Source organism: Emydura macquarii, unplaced genomic scaffold (assembly GCF_026122565.2).
Source record: "Emydura macquarii macquarii isolate MOO-44397 ecotype Brisbane River unplaced genomic scaffold, CSIRO-AGI_Emac_v2 contig_1253, whole genome shotgun sequence".
In the NCBI taxonomy this organism is placed as follows: domain Eukaryota; kingdom Metazoa; phylum Chordata; order Testudines; family Chelidae; genus Emydura; species Emydura macquarii.
This window is the reverse complement of record NW_027131390.1, coordinates 9,460,227-9,475,254: the sequence shown is the minus strand read 5'-3', so window position 1 is coordinate 9,475,254 and position 15,028 is coordinate 9,460,227.

The following is a 15,028-nucleotide window of genomic DNA, read 5'->3' as shown; positions in this document are numbered from 1 at the left end:
ATCTCTGCCCAGGAGGCTGTGGTGGCTGCAGGAAAATGCCCGGTGGCTGCATGTGAGAAACGCAGTTTTTGGGTCTTCAGACAGTTCACTTTCTCAAGTGTGGAGAAGGCCCAAGTGCAAGAGTAATAATGAACAGGGGGGGGGCTTGTAAGAAGGCATTATCTTTGCACTCAGAAGAGACAGATTAGCCATTTCCTACCCCTGCCTTTTGCCTAATCCGTGTCTAGAAATGCTTTCAGGAGAGACAAAGCAGAGCGGTCCTCGATGGCCTTTGGCTAGCAACGGCGTGTTCTTAAATGCTGAGATATCACAGAAGCTACGGAGCCACACTGTAATCTAAACACTGTGGTTTCCTCTCTGCGCATAGCGGTGGTGGTACAGCATTCCTGCAGCTCAACAATCAGTGCGAAACAAGAATGAGCTGGGGCTTGTCTAGCTGAACAGTTAATGCGTGGCGTGCTGTGGTGGAACGCTATAGTGCACTAGTGGGCCGTGCACTGGTGTGCCACGCACAAACTAGCCAGGTGGACCCTATTACTGGGTGCTAACACTTCCCTAGTGAGCTTTGATGTCCTCCGCTTTGAACTGGGAGTAGACTCAAGTGCACGGGGGAACGTGTAGTGCGTGATAGCAGGCTGCATATGGCTGGTGTGACAGGCTAATGCCCTTTCGCTTTGCACCCCAGCTTGCTGTGCAGTAACAAGCCCCTAGACCAGTGACTGGTCTCTGCTGCTTGAGACGGCCTTGTTAAACTGAAGTTTTGTTAAGAAATTTGCGGAGAGCAATGATAAGCGTGGCTGAGGAAATGGGAGATGGCGCATGGCAGGTTTCCTCCAGCCAGCAGAAATGCTGCCGCTCCAGCAGTGCCTGGGCTGCGTGCTTTGTTAGGTCAGTCTGCCTCCAGAACCAACGAAAGAGTTAACAAGAGCAATACAAATAAACTGCTTCTGCAAACTACTCCAGTCTCTAGAGAAGGAAGAAGGATGCAAGCCAAGCATCGAATGAGATGCTGATGCTGACCCTATTTCTCATGATGGCACCAGACCAGCTGGAAGAACAGCAGGCTGCTGCATCAGCAGGGCCTGTGACCTGCCATACATGCATGGACCGGCTACCCTAGCATAGCTGTTGTAAGCACTTGGCATGAAGTAGAATCAATAAACAGGCCTCAGTTAATAAACGAATGTAGAGGAGAGATTAGACCAAGGATAGGCGATAATTTTTGCAGAGGGGCCACTCCACAAATTCTGGTAAGTCTCGCGGGCCACATGACGCTGGAGCATCAGGCAACTTTTGGCTGCCTGAACTGCCGGCTTTGGGTAGCAACGGGCTCAGAAACTAAGCTGCCCTATGCTTCAGTTACCTTGGCAACTGGAGCATCGGGCAGCTTAGTGATTCTTGGCTAGTCGCTTCCCGAACTTCCTGCTTCTGACCACATGACGGAAAGCAGGAAGTTCAGGTAGTGACTGGCCAAAAGCTACCTGATGCTCCAGCATAGTGCTCCTGCATGGAGGGCCGTGCAGATGGAAAAGTTAGATGGGCCGGATGTGGCCCGCGGGCCGTATTTTGCCCACTCCTGGATTAGACAATAGGATTAAAATTTGGATCCCTAGACAGCGTTACTTCTTCAGTCAATGTGCTCTAGGGATGTGACCGTTTCCAGTGTAGAACCCGTACGATGTCCAGAATCAAAGTCTCCTTTTGAACAAATGTGGAAAAATGCAGTGTCTAGACTGATGGTTACGGGATTATCCAGGGAGTGGAGGTGGATGTGAATGTGGGTGTGGGAAACGTACTACTTGGATGTTTATGTTTTGCAAGTGAAAGGTTGAGGTCTGATTTCTGACATGCTGCGTCCTTTGGAACATATTCAAATGCTGCTGCCACATGCATTGCCTTGCAGTTGGGATTAGAATCCCCCTTCGGCTTTATGCCGCGCACCTGGCAAATGAATGGGGCCTATTTGGGGTTAATACTTATTTATGGGAGTTGCAGACTTTAGGACTTTTAGGAGCCAGACTGGCGGAAGCAGCGCCAGGTCTGAATTTCAGTCGGATGCTACTTTGTCGGAAGCCACGTCTCCGTGCCCTGTGGAACTTGTTCAGTGAAGTCCTGAGACTTTGGCGCCCCCTGCTGGAACGTGCATCCTGCAGCTTGGGTCATTGTCGGTATGGAACTATAAACCATGCATTCAATGGAGAATGCTTTTACTCAGATTTGAATTTATCGCCTTTCTGATTAGGGCACTGTCCCAGAGCTAGAACTGCCACTCTGTAATGGCTGAGCTCAAAACTTTCATAGGGAGCCAGACCCACTTTCTCAGTTCATGCCTCGGCTTCTTGGGCCAGGGATGCAGTCTTATAATTAACATGTTTGGACAGTGTGGACAGCACGTTGTGGCATGCAGCGTTGTCGCCATGGTGGTCCCAGGATATTAGAGAGACAAGCCGTGTGAGGTCATATCTTTGATTGGGTGAGGGAGACAAGCTTTTGAGCTTACACAGAGCTCTCCGTCAGGCCTGAAGTTGGTCCAATCAAAATATGACTTCACCCACCTTGTTTCTCGAGCTCCTTGTGTGTGTTACTGGAATCCACATAAGCTACATAAAGAACAAAATTGCCTTCTTATTAGCTGGATTTCCCAATGCTCAGAATTTTCTAGGGTGTTAGTATAGTTCTTCTTACTCTCCACATCAGAAACTTGCAGCCAAATCAAGATGTCCCTGGAGCGAAAACTCAGAACTTTTAAAGTTTGTGTGAGTTACTTCCCAGCTGATGGAAATTCTCTTCTCAGATCTGCATGGTGGATCTTGACTTCAATATTCTGCTCTGCCTACATGCACAGATGTCTCTTTGAAACCATTGGGAGTTCTGTGTATGAAATGAGATAGAATATTGGTGTTAAGATCCACCTGAAAAAAAGGCTTTTGTTCTGAATCATTAGCACCTGGTTTAATGCCTACCATTTTTATGCAACTGTTTATGATGATCCCAGGATGAATTGTAATGGAGCTGTGACTAGGCAGGGAGACATCACAAAATTCATGGTATTTTTGTACATGCTGTTGTGCACAGATGGGGGGATAATAGCTAGAACCAAACAGCAGAGTGAAAAGGAACAACAAGATGCAACGAATAAAGAATTTAGACATAAAGTCATGATTTAACAGGAAGAAAAAGTTAGGATCCAGCAAAAAAATAGAGAGAGAGAAGAGAAATCTAGTAAGAGAAAGACTGGAAGGGGGCATACTCAATATAGTCAGGTGCAGGCCAGATGCAGAGCAGTAGGGAATCAGGCCTCCCTATACTTGCTCTAGTTTATTACTATGCTTTAAGTATTACATTTTTTGAAAGCTGTTCAGAAAGTTTGTATATAAATCTCATTATTGACTGCAGTGGTTTTCTGAATTCCTCTCTGGTGCGCTGTTGAAAATGTACCTGTGGATTCTTTGTATTAAACGCGCTATGATTTATTCTGGCATGTTACATTTGCCATTATTGTTGCATGTGAAATCCTCATTCCTCTTCTGGGTCTCTCCGAGGTTGTGGGTCTACCATGCTCAAAAGAGAGTCTCTTGATTCAGTCACACAGGTCCCCAACTGCCTCTGCATAACTGAACATAGGCTTTTGTAGTTCTCCCCTCCAGATTTCCTATCTTGCTTCAGCTAAGCAATTTAAAGGTACAGTTCCCAATGCCACAGATGCTGCATTAAATGAGATGAAGCCATTAACTACTAGCATATTGTACATGTTGTTGAAAGTCTCCAATTTGCTCTTTATTGTGTAAGCACAGAGCAATTAGCCACAGGCTGAATACAATGGTGAGAATTTAATACTAGATTATTCCTAGCTGTTAGAACATACTCGAGGTGCAGATGGACACTGTGGCACTTCCTGGGGGTACCCAGGGTTGTGAGGCACCTTGCTACCATCTGCCCTTAAGAATGAGGAAACCTCACCTGTGCTGGCCATGGGTGAGCTTCCCAACTCCACTGGCCACGGGCAACAGAAACACTCCCTTTTAGGCCTCGCAGGTCCAGCTGTCCCTCTATAGTTAGAGATTGGCACTTCTCAAGCCCTTCAAACATCTCCCTGGAGTATCCAGCGCCGGCTCCACATGGCACTTGAAATATACACAGAGCTACTGCTTCCAAAGGAACCTAGCTTACCAGTTCCACCTCAGATCATTGGTCTGCTTAACGCACTGCCCTTAGATACATTTATAGTGAAATCCAGTTTAAGTTTAATTAACAAAGACAGAGATTCAAGTGAAAGTATTGGGAACAAATGGTTCCATATAAAATAAAATAAAATAAAATCATGACACGCATTCTAGAGCCTAGACTTAATTAACAAGATACTATCATGTGTTGTAAAGTATTGCTCACCCAAAATCCTTGCAGCGCTTTACATCCAGGCTGGCTGTGACCTTCTTTCATGAGCCAAGCATGCTGTCAGTTTGCCTCCCAGGTGAAGGATTCCATGTGTCTCCTTGCACTCCAAGATATACCAGGACAATATTTTGTCTTTATTCATAAGCAGGACAACCCCAGCTGTTTGTTCCTTCCTGTAAGATTCATCTCTTGTAGATTTTGCAATCGCTTTTTTCGCAAGTGGCTCAATATGCAAAGAGACATACTGTGTGAGACACACAATGCAGATGACCAGACAGGGAGATAGGTGTCTGTTACCTGTAGGATGACCAGATGTCCTGATTTTATAGGGACAGTCCTGATATTCAGGGCTTTGTCTCATATAGGTGCCTATTACCCCTCACCCCGGTCCCGATTTTTGACACTTGCTATCTGGTCACCATAGTTACCTCCTGCCTGAAAGGAACATTTCCGAGGTACGTTACCTCCTGGTAACCTACCTTAATTTCAAAATCTTAAGAACATAATTTTCAGTATGGATACATAACTCCTTAAGTACATCTCGCAGTGAGTGTGACGACCAGTGGGCTACTGGCTCTCAGTAGAGACCTCACAGGCCACCCTTTGGTGAACTGCTATGCAAATACCAACCCAGGGGATCTCTGTAAAACTCTATGCACACCCTGTACCCTCTGCTAGTTGGTACCAAAGGGTCCCTAGGTCACAGAAATGAACTAAATTTGTACATAATTCAGAAATCATTTGGCCCAGAGTTCTCTCTCAAAACCAGTGGGGTAGGCTGGGATGTAACTGAAGGCAGAACTTGGTCCATAGTGTTGCACTTTATCTTTGATGTTAGCGGATTGTACTGGGCTGTGAGCACAGGCAGAATGTGGCTATAAATTTAAAGAATGAGGCTTGTCCCTATATCTCTGTATATTTTCTTACAGAAAACTTTTCCATCGGAAAATGCTGATAAAATGAAATCAGAATGTTTCTTGGGAATGTATCAATTTAATTGACTTTTTTTTTTTTTATCAAGAATTGTCCAAATGCTTCATTCTGATAAGGTCAAAACCTTTTCACTTCGCCGTTATCGTTTGCATTGTATTATAATTGATAAAGTCCAGTGAAGGGCTTCGCCCTTCTTCAGAAGGAAGTGCTTTGATTTTTATCCAAATGAAACGTCTTGAGATGGTAATTTGGGCGTTTCCTAAACAACATTTTTCTGAATTTTCATTTTGTCAGAAATTTCAACTTTTCATTCCAATTTGAGGCAAAAGATGATTTTGAAATGTTGGAAGTTCCCACAGAACACAAATTCCAAGTTTTGCCCAGGTCTATAAATTATTATTTGTATTATAGTAGTGGCTAGCGGCCCCGACAGAGTTCAGGCCCAGTTGTGCTATGTGAACTGTAAGAGACAGCCTATAGACAAAAGGTAGGAGGCAGGAATTATTATTATCCTTATTTTACAGGTAGGGAACTAAGGCCTAGAAACATTAAGTGACTTGTCCAAGACCATGCTGGAATTCTCTGGCAGGGCTGGAACAGAAAAAAAAATCTATCCTGAGTCCCAGCACAGTGCCTTAACCACAAGGCCATCTTCCCTCTTTTGATGCTTGGAGGTGGTTCCCTACAGATATGAAGAGGTATCAGACTGAGCAGAGGAGATGCTGCACCACAAGGAACTGATGCCCAACTGAAAAAGAGATGCAGACTATGATTCTTCTCTGAAAATAGAACAGTAAGCCTTTCTTCTCCACCCCCTGTCATGCTTTGTTGCTCTGCCCTGGAGGCTCACCCCTGATGCTGCTATTCTAATGATGCTTTCTTTCCTCATCCTTGAAAAGCAGGGCTATGCAACCCCTGCTGAGTTGAATAAATGTTCTCCCTGACTGCAAGAGCCTGGAGAGCTGCCGTGAATTCTGAACAGTGCTTATTCTCTCAACAAATTGTCTGATAAAACGGAGAGTATTAATCACATTCCTTAAAAAGTTTGGTTTGATCTCTGCTTCTGCTGCTCCTGCTTTAAAAAAAAGCTCTAGCACAAATATTTCGCTGACAACATGGCTCAAATATATCACCCCTGAAAGACAATATTTGGCAGGTATACGGTGTAATATCCATCTGTGATTCAGCCGACATCCTATCCTAATACTTCCAACATATTTCCTTTTTTTAAGGTAAGTTTGATCTTCTGCTGAAGGAAATGATTCCCTTTACTCAAGCCCTCTCTCAAATATTTCACAGCAAGAAGGATGCAATCCATTATTTGGGGAGCCCTCACACTACACACAGCTGTGAGATACTTATGCTTTCCCTTTATCAGCTTGGCTGGAAAATTCAGATACCTTGTTTTACTAAACAAAATCAAGGTCAGGGATGTTAAAAACAAATAGATTGGCTGATTGAACTTGATAGCATCATCATTTTCTTGTCACTGGTTTTAGTTTCTCTTTGGCGCAATAAGATTAGCACAGATTAAAGCAATTATTTTGGAGATGTGGACGTTTGGACAGGGGAGCTGTTATGTGCTTGTTTAAATGTACTGAGAATTTGCTAAACCTCTTCTGTTTCAGGGATGATTTATTCCTAAAAATGTTGTACCCCTCTGTAGATCCACTGATGAAAAGCTCTGTATAAGAGTTAGGTATTTTTATTGTTATTACAGTTATTCTCTAACGAGACATTTAGTGTTATTCTACAAAAGCACAACAGTTTATTACGCTCTCATTAGCGATATTGGGTTTGATCCTGATCCCACTCTGGTGGAAATCAGGAGAAGGTCCATTGAAATCAAATAGAGATACACTGCCACAAAACTGGGGAAAACTGAGAAAGGAATAAGGCCCGTTGTCTCAAATGCTGTGCTCTCAGTTGCACTGGTGTGACCTAAGTGATTGCTCCTGATTTACACTGCTGTAACTGGGAGCAGAATTTGGCTCATTGTATTGATAAATAGTGGCTCACGTAAGGGTTCTTTTGGTGTTCGGCATCTGCACGTGGGGCCCGCTCTGGGTGCCAGACCTTCACCTGACAGCTGCCAAAACAGTGTCAGCGCCTCTCGGTGCTGGGGACTAGAAGCGGGATGGACTTGTCACTCAAGGCTCACCAGCAGGGAGGGGCAAGGTGGGGAGCAGGGTGGCAGAGGCAGGGGGTCCTGGAAGGTGACAGTAGGGGGCTCCCTCAAGGGCTCCGGGTAGCAGGACAGAGGATGCTCACCACAGCCTGTGGAAAGAAATTTGGGGTCCTGGTACATCATGGTCGCCCCCTTCCATTTCACTTGGTTTACACAGATGTTACAGATGTTTTGGGGGGCCTCCTGAGTTTGGGGCCCCAGTACAATTGTCTCCCCTTTCCCTCCTCTCATCAGCCCTGATAAGGGATAAGGAGTCAGTGTGTGTGTGTGTGTGTGTGTCTGTGTGTGTGTGAAGGCAGGCAGGGTTCCTGGGAGGGAACGGTAGGAGGAGCTTTAGGTTTGTGGTGGGTGTGGCCAAATTTGTTTGTATTCCAGAGGTGGCAACCCTGCAGTGTTATCCAGCGTATCCATAAACGTCTTTGTTCCAGGTTTCATTCCAGAGATAAGTAAATTAGCCTGCTGCTGCCTCTCCGTCAGCCTTATTGTTATCTGACAGGTTGGATTTATGTCGCTGGTTGTAACTGGCTTGTGTTAACAGTTTTTTCCTTAAACTTTGAACAACTGGAAATAAAAATAAAGTGTGTTTATAACATAAAAACTGCTACACGAAGTGCCATGTCACCTCTGGAGGCCCAGTTCAGGAAAGCATGTGCTTAACTTTGAGCAAGTGCTTAAGTGCTTTCTTGACTGAAAAAGCAGCCGAGACCCTTAGACTGACTAGAATACTTTGAGTCTAATTTACTGCTATGACTGGGTCCATTGTGGGTGCACCTAATGCACAGCCATGCTGGATATGCCACAGGCATTCTTTGTTGGAACTGTATCGTTCTATATGATGGTGCGATCATTTTAACTGCAGGTGCCATTGGAATGTCAACTTGTCCTGCCAGTCCGCTGAGCGATCTTTTAACGTTGAGTGAAATTCTGACCCCCTTGAAGTCAAAGGCAAAAATCCTATTGACTACAGTGGGGTCAGGATTTCACCTCTTGTGTTTGACAACTCAAGAGTGAGTGTCCCCAAGCACCCGAGATGGGAATTCTAAATGACAAGTAGAGAAGAGAAGGCTGTGTGCGTTTAGCAAAGTGCAGCCCCAGGAAATACACCCAGTAGAAAACAGATCTCAATATGTACAGACTATGAACTGGGCCTGAATGAGAAGAATGAAACGAATGAAAACATTCAGCTGCTTCCTGTTGGTTCCGGTTCATAGATTCATAGATTCCAAGGTTCCTAGGAACCACTGTGGTCATCTAGTCTGACCTGCTGTACAACACAGGTCATAGAACTTCCTCAGAATAATTTCTAGAGAATGTCCTTTAGAAAAACATCTGGTCATTTAGCCAACTAGGGCTCTGATCTTGCAGGTTACTCTGTTTAGAGCTTCACTGAAGTCAATGGGGTTCCATGCCGGTGCAGGGATCAGTCCATGCAGATTGATTTGCAGTGATGAGGACAATGTTTCGCAGCAGAGCAACACGTGTTGGTCTACTGGTGCCTATGGCTCTGTTAGGATCAAATTAAGGATCCAGGGGGAAGTACCAGCGCCTGCGCACAAACATCTTTGGGGGAAAATTACGTATAATATGATACCCTTTGATTGAGGTACAAACCCATTAATTTTCAGCTGTGGTGTTTTGTTTTCTGAAGTGGGGGTATTCAAAGAGACTGACTTGTTTGCAATAAAATATCAGTAAACTTGGGTCACCAGACAATATTTCTGCTAGTTGTTATGGTAAGTACTAGCTCTGTGCATTTGGGTTTTGCAGGGATATAAAGGCACCTGAACATCTCTGTATTTGTATTTCTGTGTTCATGGGTTTCATTAGTTGTTTGTTTTTTCCCCCTGAGAACAATTTATGGGTCTTAAATAGACCCATCTATGGTCTTCTTGTAATATTTCCTCCATTCTAGAGTGTGAGTCCACCAAGTCTCATTTCATTTCTGCCACATCAATGACTCCCACACACATTAAACTAACAAACAAACTGTGACACACAAATTCTTGTAATTCTAATAGTAGGCCTTGCACACACTTCTAGTATATACCTTCCATCTTCTCTCTGCTTTACAGCAACAGAGGAGTGCTTTGTTTAAATAGCTCTGTCTTGAAATTTGCATCTTTGGGCTTTAGTCCGTGACCACAGCAGAAAGCAGATAAAAGTCACTGAGCCTTTTCACCTTGCTGTAGGGAACTTGCTGTGATAACTCTTGAAATGCCTTCTGAAGATGTGGTAGAAAGGATATAACATGAAGTTCCTGCGCTCCTCAACTAGAGGTCGCTAGGACATCAAAGAACATCTCAGAGAGAAAAAACCATAAACTAAGGAATCCTATTTGCAATTAGGCATTACAGTTTTATTCTGTATTTGATATGAAGATTTTTAATATGGTTGATTATCATTAAATGATATAACTCATTGAGTAGGGATTCTCCTTGAGTTGTTTGCAATGTGACCAGGCAAGTCAAGAATTTGTATTGCCTATTTTTTAATTGCATGTCTGTGGTAAATGAAAATATTGCATGCAAATTTTGAAGAGGAAGAAAAAATATTGTTACTTTTTGGGTTTCATTTTTCCTTAAAATAATTCAGAGTGATGCATTTCCATATGGTACATAGTTATAAAAATAATTAAAAAAAAATGTTTTTATTGCTAAATTGTTGAAGATATTTTCTTTTCAGTCATATGAGCACTTTCTGTCTTTAAGAGGTGGTAGATAAGGTACTTGTTGGAGAAAAAAATCTGCATCTAAAACAAAAGGTGGTTAAAAGCAGACTGCTTTACAAATTGGCTCAGAGTGGTATTTCCCATGTTCTTACAACTTCATGGGGCCTATAATAGATGATTCGTTTACCAATAAAATACGACTTTTAGGAATTTTATGGAGTATAATAGAATTGTTTTCCCCATATTTTAAGATAATCCATATTGTTTCTTTAATAGTACATTAGCGTTTCTTTTATTTTTGTTACACTGAATTATTCTGTGTTAAACGATAGAGGAATGGCTCATTTTGACAATTAGGAAATAAGCTATAGCTTAGCATAGTCTCTTTTTGTTCTCGGACACATAGGAATGCTGTCTGGTGTCACATTGTTATTTTAGAAACCAGTTGTTCTGACCTGTACTCTGAATCATCCTTCTATAGAAGCATGGCACAAAGGATTCTGTTTATATTCTTTTCAATGTGTTCTAGCCCCAAAATAGTTCTCATTTCCTTTATCATGACTAATGCCTTTGCTGTGCGGTTTTGCTGAGATGCTTAGTTCAGCTGCATTCGTGACCATGATTAGTGCATTTGTCTCCAGCTAAAGTGCTGATTCTGATTTAAATGCTGCACGTTTTAGAGCTGTGCTCTCATTCTTTATGAAGGGGAAATCGTAGGGTTCCCAGCAGCCTCTTGCCTTGATTTAAGTTCATGTTTGCTCCATGAAGAAACCCAGGCACAGACTTCTGCACACTCAACTGATGTGGGTCCTAAATATTGGGTCTGTATTCCACCCACACACTGGTTTTACATGGGTGGAATTTCTCCTGATTTATACCAGGGTAAGCAGGAAGGGAAGCAGGGCTGTTATTTCTAAATGGTAAAGTATTTTGAACAACTGAGAGAATTGATTCCCCATCACTAATGCCTAAGTGGTGCAAACCTTTCATAACAAAACATCAATCTAGATAAACAGGCCTGCTGTCAGCTATAGTTAAAACGCCCAAACATGGGCTGGGTTAATTGAGATCTGAGCCATGTCGGCCTAGAATAGAGCAAAGGTTAGTGTGAAGTATAAGCTAATGGAAACTCAGTTTTTGCATGCATTTGACTCAAAACCAAGTAGAAAAGAGTGATTTCAGCTGAGTTTCACTTTGGGCTTTAGGATCTGGATGACTGTTATGTTAAAACAAGGAAAACGACAAGAAAGAAGAAAGTAAAGTCTCCAAGAAAGACCTCAGTGTGCATATGTGCATGTGTGCGTGTGTTCTTTCTCAGGACAAAATGGCTGCTCTGTTGGCAGACAAGAAGAGTTCTTAAAAGTGTAGCTGCCCAACAAAGTGGTGGTTCGTTTGAGCTACATCCACCGCAATTTGAACCTAAAATGCAGAGGGATAAGCCCCCGTTAAATGGAAATAAGGCTCATGGTGTCAACTAAACAGTGCAGGCTCACATAGCCCTTTTTGTGTCATAGAAACAAAAATATATCACTCTAAAAGATTGACTGGCTGCAGAAATGTGACAAAGGTGCCTATGAAATGATGCAACTTGGCTAATGAAGGGGGGGTTATGGGTTGTCATTATGCAGTTGGAGGAGGGGAGAAGGTTACTATTAATTTATGCCTGGAATTGTCATCCTGCTGTAAAGTGGATGTCATATAAAGTGGCCTTCTCCTCTCACAGTTCTGTTCCCTGGCCTAGCTCCTCCATTAGAGCCTCTGTATAGCAGCTTCTGTGAGGTCAGGAGAAGGGTGAAGCATGCCACAGGGCTGATACATTCTTCTTCTGTGGCCAACCCAAACTCCTTCTCTTGTTGGCAATGAACTCAAACCACCGATCCATTTGTGCAGTATCACCAAACGCCCATCTCCCCGCTCTATCGATGTGGTACCCCTAACTGGCTAATGTAAATCAGTGCCAGCATAAAGGAGATATTAGTAGAGGGCAGTCACTGATCGGAGGCAGAACAGAACAGCTGCCTCTAAACAGCTGCAGTGCAATATTGCTTTATGAACTGGCAGCTCTTTGTTGTGCAACTCTGTTGGTTAAATGTTCAACTCAAGCCTGCCAGTTCCGGAGCAGAATGATGACAGGCCATTACCTTCATCCTTGGTTACCTGATCAGCTTTGAAAATGGGAAATGTAAGCTTCTGATGAGATAAAAAAGGATTTTCATGCATTTGAACATTGAAGGGAGAAGAAAAGGAAATGCAGTGTGTAGCTTTCCTACTGCCCCTTTCATAAAATAGTAACATAGCACACAGTATAAGCCCTGCACCTGGTGCCATCTTTCTCACAATTAAAATGTTGTTGCATGTGAATTTGGACAACACCTTTAAATCAACAGGAGAAGTTGACTGAGAAGGTGAGAAACTTAATTTAAGACATGTTGTTAGGCGCAGGTGTTAGTGCACTAGAAAACTCCTCTTCCTATTTTAATCTGTTCTTATCATTTGTGTTTCTGTAGCTCCCAGAAACCCCAGCTGAGATCAGGGCCTCATTGTGCTAGGCCCTGTACAAACGCATAGTAAGAGACAGCCCCTGCCCTAAGGAGCTCAGGATCTAAATAAACAAGACAGACAAAGGTAGTATTATTATCCACACTTTACAGATGGGGAATAAGGCACAAAGGGATGAGGTGATGGCCAAAAATATATTGGATAAATAAACTGGATATGTTCATGGAGGATAGGTCTATCAATGGCTTTTAGCCAAGATAGTCAGGGATTCAACCCCATGCTTGGGGAGTTCCTAAACCTCTGACTACCAGAAGCCAGGAGTGGAAGGTAGGGCTGAATCACTCCATAATTGCCCTGTTCTTTCATTCCCCTTGATGCTCTGCTATGGACCACTGTCAGAGACAGGATACTGTGCAAGATGGCCCATGTTCTGACCTGCTATGGCAGCTCTTATGTTCTTATCATGGCTTTCTCCCCTATTCTCCCGTGGTTAATACTTTAACATTTCTGAATAATGCAGGTCCAGTGCCTGACTGGCCAAAAGGTGTTAAGTTGCATGGTACTAATATTATGGAACTTATTCCAGGGCAAATACAACTTGCTCCAACTCCAGAAGGAATCAGTGGGAATCTTCCCATTGATTTTAAAGGGAGCTGAATTGTGCCCATAATGCACACCTCTCTGAAACTCCAGGTAATTTATAGTCTGCTATCTCAGGCTAATGGTTACATGGTAGAACACTTGCCCAGAACGCTGGAGACCCGTCATTAGTCCTATTAGTCTCTTCTCTGCATGGAATTACTTTATCATTGTTTATAGCCTGTGAAATCTGGGTCCCTCCCAACAAGAACATAAAGTGGAAAACTCTCCCTATGACAATTTTCATACATCTGGTATCATTATAAATGTTTGACGCTACTAATGATAAATAGCATTTTGTAGAAGTAGCTATTTTCTTTCTATGTGATAGGACAGCTGTAGAGTTTGTAATTTGATCATTTGTTCCGTGTTCTGCCTTTGGCGTAATGACTGCAACAGGGAATTCTGCTTCAAATCTGATGGCACAGTATAGCCCATGTTTTTAACTAGAGATCCGTGTAGGTAATTAAATACCCACTGCCAATCTTTAGGTAAGGATGAGGAGAGGTTTTAGGATGAGGAGGTTTGTAGGCTTTCCCGATATCTCCTGCTCTTGAAAGGTGAACCTGCTTGGATAGCAGGAAAATATCCATCCTTAATCATCTACTTTTTTCTTCATGGGAAACAACACAGAAATCCTCTGGGCTTCATTCTGCTTCAATCATAGTCAGTGAGAGTTGGGTCATTGGGAACAGGCCCAGGCCCATAATGTATAGTATTTATTGGACATATTGATCATGTATAGCATGGTAACACTTAGAATCCTCAACCTGATTGGGGACACAAAATAATAATCACCGTACAAATATAGAGGTCCAAATTTCCAATCCCTTTACTCATGCTGGGGACGCACGCTTACTTCACCATTAGTCCTGTTACAGCAGCAGGACTTTTTGTGGAATACCTTTTACTCTATGTAGCTAAAGGCATCAGAATCTGGCTCATTGTAAATGACTGTCCCTGCTTCAAAGAGCTTTCAGTCAAAGAGACAAGCCATGGGAAGTCAGGATGGGAGAGAAAGGACGAAGTAACAAGAATAAGTTGTTGCTTTGGGATAGACGTGTACAAATTTCATTGCTGGTCAGTAGCAGAATATCACAATTCGCCAGTGCCTAGCCATTAATCCGTTGTAATGATGTATCAGTGAATTCTTGTTTCTTTCTATTTAGGCAGGAAGAATGTTCTCCCCATTAGAGTCCAGGGTCCTGAGAACCTTTGCTTTTTCCACATTCTGATGGAGGTTTCTGTGTGTGCACAATGTAGAGATGCTGTTAGCAGAGATACACAGTAATGGGCCCAAATGACCTAAGCTTTTATCTGGCAGGTGAATCACAAAGCTAGGAAATAGGTATCTTAGTGGGAAAAGTTATTACCTTCCCATCACAAAAGCTTGACGGATGAGCTCAAGTCTACTACTTCTAGCATTAAAAGCAAAATGTTTCAACCTACTGATTAGTCCTTAGACACAAACCAGATCTCTGGATCCACTGTGCAAAATATTAGTCCTCTGGGACACTGTCCCATAGTTCACTCTTTAGAAGAACCTTACATCTCATAAATCTGTCACTCATTTCAAACAAACATTCTGTTTGCATCAGAAATTACTTCCAGCACTTGATATGAAATATTCTGCAATGTGTTGTAAAACGAGGGCAGAATTCAGTGTTTAAATCAGAAAACCAGTTTTATTTAAAGGGATCATTTAT